We start from the raw sequence: 6,894 nt of genomic DNA on the forward strand, positions 1-6,894 counted from the left end.
CAGGAGGCCCAGTAGGCCTACAGGCATAGCAGTGACAATTAGGCCCGTAAGCCTGCAATGGAGAGGAGCTCGAGAGGGGTGCGGCAGTGGGGCTTATAAACCACTGCGCACCCCTCTCAACTAGCGAGGTGGGACTAAACTTTCGACGCAGCAGCCGCACAAGGCCTTTGGTCCCGGTTGGTGGCACCAACTGGGACTAAAGGGGGGCATTGGTCACGGTTCGTGGCATAAACCGTGACCAATGCCCCCCTTTAGTCCCGGTTGGTGCCACCAACCGAGACCAAAGGCCGCCGCTTCCCGCCCTTTGGGCTGCTGAAAAGAGGCCTTTGGTCTCGGTTGGTGGCACCAACCGGGACTAAAGGGGGGCATTGGTCACGGTTTGTGCCACGAACCGTGACCAATGCTCCGTCTATATAAGCCACACTTGTGAAAATTTTGGTTCAGTTTCTTTGATCCCGCCCCGACAATGCCGCCAGGCTACCCGTGCTCGCCGTCGCCGCCCCGAGGTCGCCGTCGCCGTCACGCCCGCTCCTCGTCGCCGCCGCCGCCCGCTCCTCGAGCCCGCGCCGCCCCCGAGCCCTTGCCGCCCTCGAGCCCGCGCCGCCCCGGAGCTCGCCGTCGTCCCCGAGCCCTCCTCCCCGAGCTCACGCCGCCCCTCGAGCTCGTCGTCGTCCCTAAGCCCGCGCCGCCCCCGATCTCGCCGTCGTCCCCGAGCCCTCCTCCCAGAGCCCGTGCCGCCCTCGCCGCCCTCCTCCCCGAGCCATCCGCCGCCCTCGCCGCCGCCCTCGCCGACGCTCTCGCCGCCCCCGCCGTCGCCCTCGCCAGTCAACCTCGCTGCTGTGAGCCGCCGCCACCTGTTTATCATTTTTTTTTCATTTTTTGTACGTATATATAATGTATATATGTATGCTGCTATATGTATGTATAGATGTTCATATATGTGTATTATTTTTTTTGTTCAGAGCATTTTTTGTTCATATATGTATTTTTTTGTTTGTGTATATTATTTTTTTTGTTCATAGCATTTTTTTGTTCATATTTTTTTTCATAGCATTATTTCCATGTATATATGTATGTGGCTATGTATGTATAGATGGATAGAATTTTTTCCATGTATGCATGTCATTGTCGATATACTCCCTCCCCGTTAACTTCGACAGGAGGGGGGGTCGATATAACCCTCCCCGATAACTTCGACATGAGGGGGGGTCGATATACCCCCTCCCTGATAACTTCGACATGAGGGGGGGTCGAGAACTAGTTTAGGGGGTCGAGGGTTGAGAACTAGTTTAGGGGGTCGAGGGTTGAGAACTAGTTTAGGGGGTCAAGGGAAGAAGGGGAAGAAGAGGGAGAAGAAGAGGGAGAAGAAGAGGAGAGGAAGAAGAGGAAGTCTTCTCCTCTATTCTTTCTTCTCTTCTTTTTTCTTGTTCTTCCTATATGTATTAGTTTTTTTATTTAGGTTGTTAATTAGTAGATATTAATTTTGTTCATATATGTATGGATGCATGTGATATGTATGTATGTATGCATGTATTGGGTATGTCGTTGTCGATATACCCCCTACCCGATAACTTCGACATGAGGGGGTCGAGAGAGGGTCTAGGGTCGTCGAGGGTTCGAGGGGTCGAGGGGTCCAGGGTCGTCGAGGGTTCGAGTATCGCCGAGGGGTCGAGAGAGGTTTCCTAGTGTCAAAGTATTGAAGAAATCCATGGCTTCATCATTAGCCGGAAGTAACCAGGGCATGACGAAGTCCTCCAAAGTTATTTTGGAATGGTGTCCCGGATAGGATAATTTGCCTTTTTGTATGAATTTCAGCAAAGGCCTTCCAAATAACGATATTTGGAAGGTTCTTGCTGAACTTTGTACCAAAAAGCGAATTATCTTATCTGGGACTCTGTTCCAAAATAACTTTGGAGAGCTTCGTACCATCATGCACCTATTACTTTCGCCTAATGATGAAGACATGGTTTTGTTGAATTCTTTGACACTAGGCAACCTCCCGACCCCTCGGCGATCCTCTCGAACATGAGAGGAAGAAGAGGATAAAAAAGAAGAGGAAGAAGAAAAAAAACAGAGGAGAAGAAAGAATAGAGGAGTTCTTCTCCTCTATTCTTTCTTCTCCTCTTTTTTTTCTTCTTCTTCCTCTTTATTTTATCGGGAACGAGGGTCGTCGAGGGTCGCCGAGCGGTAGAGGAGAAACCCTAAATAGAAAGTATCGTCGGTGTGAGACATAATCGCACGAGGAAGTGATGCCATCTGCTCGTTGTTTCTCAACGAGACCGATGGTCTGGAAGCAGCTGATTGTGATGGCTCCGGTGACCTAATGCCGGTGCAAGAAGGAGACCATGAGGACGGCTCTGGTGACCCAATGCCGGTGCAAGAAGGAGACCGTGATGACGTCTCCGGTGACCGAACCGAGTCCGACCAGGTATATATATTAGTTAAGCTTCTGCTGACTAGCTAATTGATGCATTCATTGTTTTGATATGTACACATATTAATTAAGTCTTTGTTCTTTTTTCTAGCCCTCCGGATCGAGCACAACTTCGGTAAAGAGACGTGGCCCGAAGAAAAAGTTGAGCTCGGATGAAAAGTTTGAGACCATAGCAATCGCGCCCGACGGCCAACCGATTGAACCCCTCCGGACAAAGAGCGCATTTGTTGCTCAGTGCGGGGTTTTGGTTAGGGACAAGACCCCGATCAACATCCAGCAATGGTTTAAGCCGGCTACAGAAGACCCTGAGGTGTCTTATGTCAATGATATGCAGAAAAATAATCTTTGGAATGAGCTGAAGTCAAATTTCACCCTACCACCAGAGGATAATCCAGAGAAGCCAGTTAAAGAGTAATTAATCAAGTCTTTTACTCTTAAGAGGATGGCAGAACTATTCAGGAGGTGGAAGAAAGAGCTGAATAAGTTTGTCAAAAATAATGAGACACCAGAATTCAAGGGCAGATATGAGAAGATCAGAGATCACTAGCCCGCATTTGTGGCCCACAAGACATCGGAAAAGAGTAAGAAGATGCCAGCGACAAACAAGCAAAATGCTGCGAAGAAGAAGCATCACCATCGCACGGGGTCAGGTGGCTACCTCGTAGCTCGGCCTAAGTGGGCCAAGACTGAGAATGATCTGGTTGATAAAGGGGTCGAACCAGAGACAATTAACTGGCCAGACCATTACCGGACTTGGTTCTTCGGGGCTGGCGGAACCTTGGACCCTGTAACAGGGAAGTGCATTTGGACGAACGATCAAATGGACATACCAGTCAGGAAGCTTCAGCACTATATCGAAGCAGCGCAACGAGGGATGTTCTTTCCAGACAGAGAGAACGACGAGCTCACAATGGCCCTCGGGAATCCTGAGCACCCTGGACGGACACGAGGCACGCCAGGCTCCATTCCGTGGAAGGTTGGGTTTCCGGACGCAGACGGTTACAAATCCCATGAGAGGAGGAAAAAAGTGCAGCAGACCCAAATGCAGGCGCTGCAAGCAAGGGTACAAGCGATAGAGGAACGAGAAGCAAATCGCAGCAAACATACTGCCGAAGCTTCCCCCGAAGCTACCCCGCCATCTCAGCGGAGAAGCAGCGTGGCTTCCACCGAGCTGCTTTAGCCGGAGCATGCCTTGACGGCTCCCTCCAGCTATCCCGTGGATGCTATCACGGAGTCTCAAAATTGCCACCTTATGACGCAATGGATGAATTTGAAGGTCAAGGCGGTTGTTGGCTCTGTTTATCCTACTAAACCTGGCGCAACTTTTCACTGCCGGCTGATTCCAGAAGGATATGCTAGGGTGATGGTGGATGAAATAACGGAGGGATTTGAGGACCTCCAGCTTGACCACCCTACCGGTGAAGGGGAGACTAGGCTGGGGTCTGCTCTGAAGACTCCATTCCTATGGCGGAAGGAGCTCATCAACCTTCCGAACTGGACGCCTCCGCCTCCTCCTCCTCCTCCGGCAAGTCAGGGCACTCTGCCTCCTCCACCGCCTCCTCCTCTAGCGAGTCAGGGCACTCCGCCTCCTCCACCGCCTCCTCCTCCGGCGAGTGACGATCAGGGCACTCGACCGGCTCCTTCTCCAGCGCGTGGCGGCACTTCGCCTCCTTCTCCGCCTGTGCCGACGCGCCCGAGCAGCCAGCCTCCTCCTTCTCCGCCTCGTCAGCATGGGCAGAAGAGACCTGTCGCCGCTCCAGCTGCTCCGGCGCATCGTAGTCCTTCTCCTTCGCCTCGTAAGCAAGTAAAGAAGACAACCGCTCTGTCTGCTCGGCCGGCGTCTAGCAGTACAGCCAGAGGCGGGAGGACATACAGATTCGGTCCTTCTCTGAAGACTCCAGAGAAGTTACCATACGAGAGGACCCCGGAGGAGAACGCCGAGATCGCATGAAGGATGACTGGTTTCAAGGGTTGAAACCAAAGAGACATCCACTTTCGGAGGAGAAGGTAGATCCGGTGAAAGCGAAGCGCACTCTGGCTGCCCTGACAAAACCACCCAAGTCTCCGCTGAAAGGAAACTATGAGTGCATTATTGGAAAGGAATTTGCTGAAGCGGAGTGGTCGGGAAGTACTGTCAGTGATCAAAGGCTGAAAGAATGACAAGCTGGGAAACAAATTGCCCAACTCGGCGAACAAGCGAAGCAATCGTGCCCCCCGCTCAAGGTGCCTAGCCACAACGTCGCTAATGATCCGAGGATGGTGCCCGGTTATAGCAATCTTGCATATTACCTGCCCGACAATGTACATTATGAACCCATGGAGGTGCAGATACAAAGATACGAGTACGGGAAGCCTCTCGTCAAAGATGAAAGATCTCTATCAACGATGATGTGAAGATTGCATGATTGGTACTTGAAAATCTGCAGAGACTCTGGGGGGAGGAGTACTTTGTATGTGAAAGTTAAAAAGGAGCATGACCTCATTGGAATTGAACTGTTGCCTATTCCATTTGAGGAGTTCTATCAGTTTTTCAATCAATTGGCCCTCGATAAAACAACAGTCGCCTGCTACTATCTGTAAGTAGTAATACTTCTATCATTAAGTCTCACTATATAGCTCAGCTCTTTCATTGCATGTATTTATAATCATCCTCACTATATTATGCAGATTGAAGATCGCCGAATTGAAGAAAAGACAAGTCGGTGATATTGGGTTCATTAACACATATCTCATAGATGCAACTCAGGTTAAATTTCATGCCGCAGCTACCGAGGCCAACTTGCTACGATCGTTGGTAATAAATGGAAACAAAGATATAATACTCTTTCCTTACAACTTCAAGTGAGTGTTACTGTCTTGTGCGTATTCGGTTTCCCTTATATATTAGTCAAGGTTATAGTAATGTAATTGATGAGTTATGCATGCGTGTGCAGTTTCCACTATATTCTCCTAGAGAATAAGCTTGAGCAGGGACTAGTAACCGTCTTAGACTCAAGACGAAAAGATCCCCTGGACTATGCAGACATGACTCAAATACTCGAGAAGTAAGTTAAATCGATCATTATCCACCATATCAGCAACTTTGTTCATTTCTTGATATATCAAGTAATTGTTTTCTTTGTCCGGCAAGGTTTGGAGAAAATTCACCAGAAAAGCTCTGGGACTGCCGAAGGAGCTGCAATTTAGACACCCGAAAGTAAGTACTATAGTAGCATGTTCCGCGCATCTACTAGTCATTCAAGCGCTAGTTTCATCAATACCATTTGACATTCTTGCTTATCAGTTTGATTGACCTCTATTTCTTGTAAAGTGGTTGTGGCAGGAACAAGGGAATGATTTCTGTGGATACTACGTTTGCGAGTCCATCCGCCACACGACCTGTGAGCGGGGCTACACTAACGAACAATATGAAGTACGTAAATAAGAACATTCACAATTTTATTTTATTACCATCATTTGTGTTGAGTTTCATTCATTCATATATATATGTATTGACCCCCTTCTTTAAATTAGATGTTTCGGAAGCGGGATGAACTCCTAGCACCAGCTCGCATGCGAGCAATTCAAGAGGAATTGGTGGCATTCTTTCTTGACCACGTGATCCCTGAATACGGAGAATACTATGTGGACCCTGAGTCCGTATGATTATATTTGTAAGAGATAATTATTGTATATATGTAGCTGGTAGTGTCGGATAGATATAAGAGAACTTGTTGTTCGACCAATCTCTCGGAGAAGGAGAGGTGGTCGATATCACTTCTCTCTGTATGCATATATGTTCATGACGATCTTCTGTTTCCTTCGTTTGCTTACTAGCTAGCTAGCATGTCTAGTCCTCTCTATACGTATGTATAGTACGTAGCGTCGACCAAGCACGGACATAAGAGAGGACACTTCTCTTTATTAATCATAGCTAGCTAACACAATATATGAAACACCTAAATTAACCCCCCAAAACCCCCAACCCCCCCCCCTTTCAAAAAAAAACAAAAACCCCAACCATAGAAATGCTGACGCGTGGATGCCTATTGGTCCCGGTTGGTGCCACTAACCGGGACCAAAGGGTCTCCTGCCTGGGCTCCGCGCACAGGCCACGTGGAGGCCCATCAGTCCCGGTTCTGGATTGAACCGAGACTAAAGGGACAGGGTATTAGTACCGACCCTTTAGTCCCGGTTCCAGAACCGGGACAAAAGGCCCTTATGAACCGGGACAACAGGCCCTTTTTCTACCAGTGTGAGGATAATTACAGGTAATGATTGATCAAAATGATCAGCTAGCTTGAGACTTAAATTACAGAAAGAAATCACTTACAGATAATAGCAACTGACGATAGATTGGTCGAGTGCGTCTTTATTGTATAGCTGAAAAAGTTCTGAATAGTCAACGGTCACAAGTTTCTTATGGTAGTAATGCTCCTTATTGACATTCACCATGAGGGACTCTCGATTGGAAATCTTGG

Source organism: Triticum aestivum, chromosome 1A (genome assembly GCF_018294505.1).
Source record: "Triticum aestivum cultivar Chinese Spring chromosome 1A, IWGSC CS RefSeq v2.1, whole genome shotgun sequence".
NCBI classification, from domain to species: domain Eukaryota; kingdom Viridiplantae; phylum Streptophyta; class Magnoliopsida; order Poales; family Poaceae; genus Triticum; species Triticum aestivum.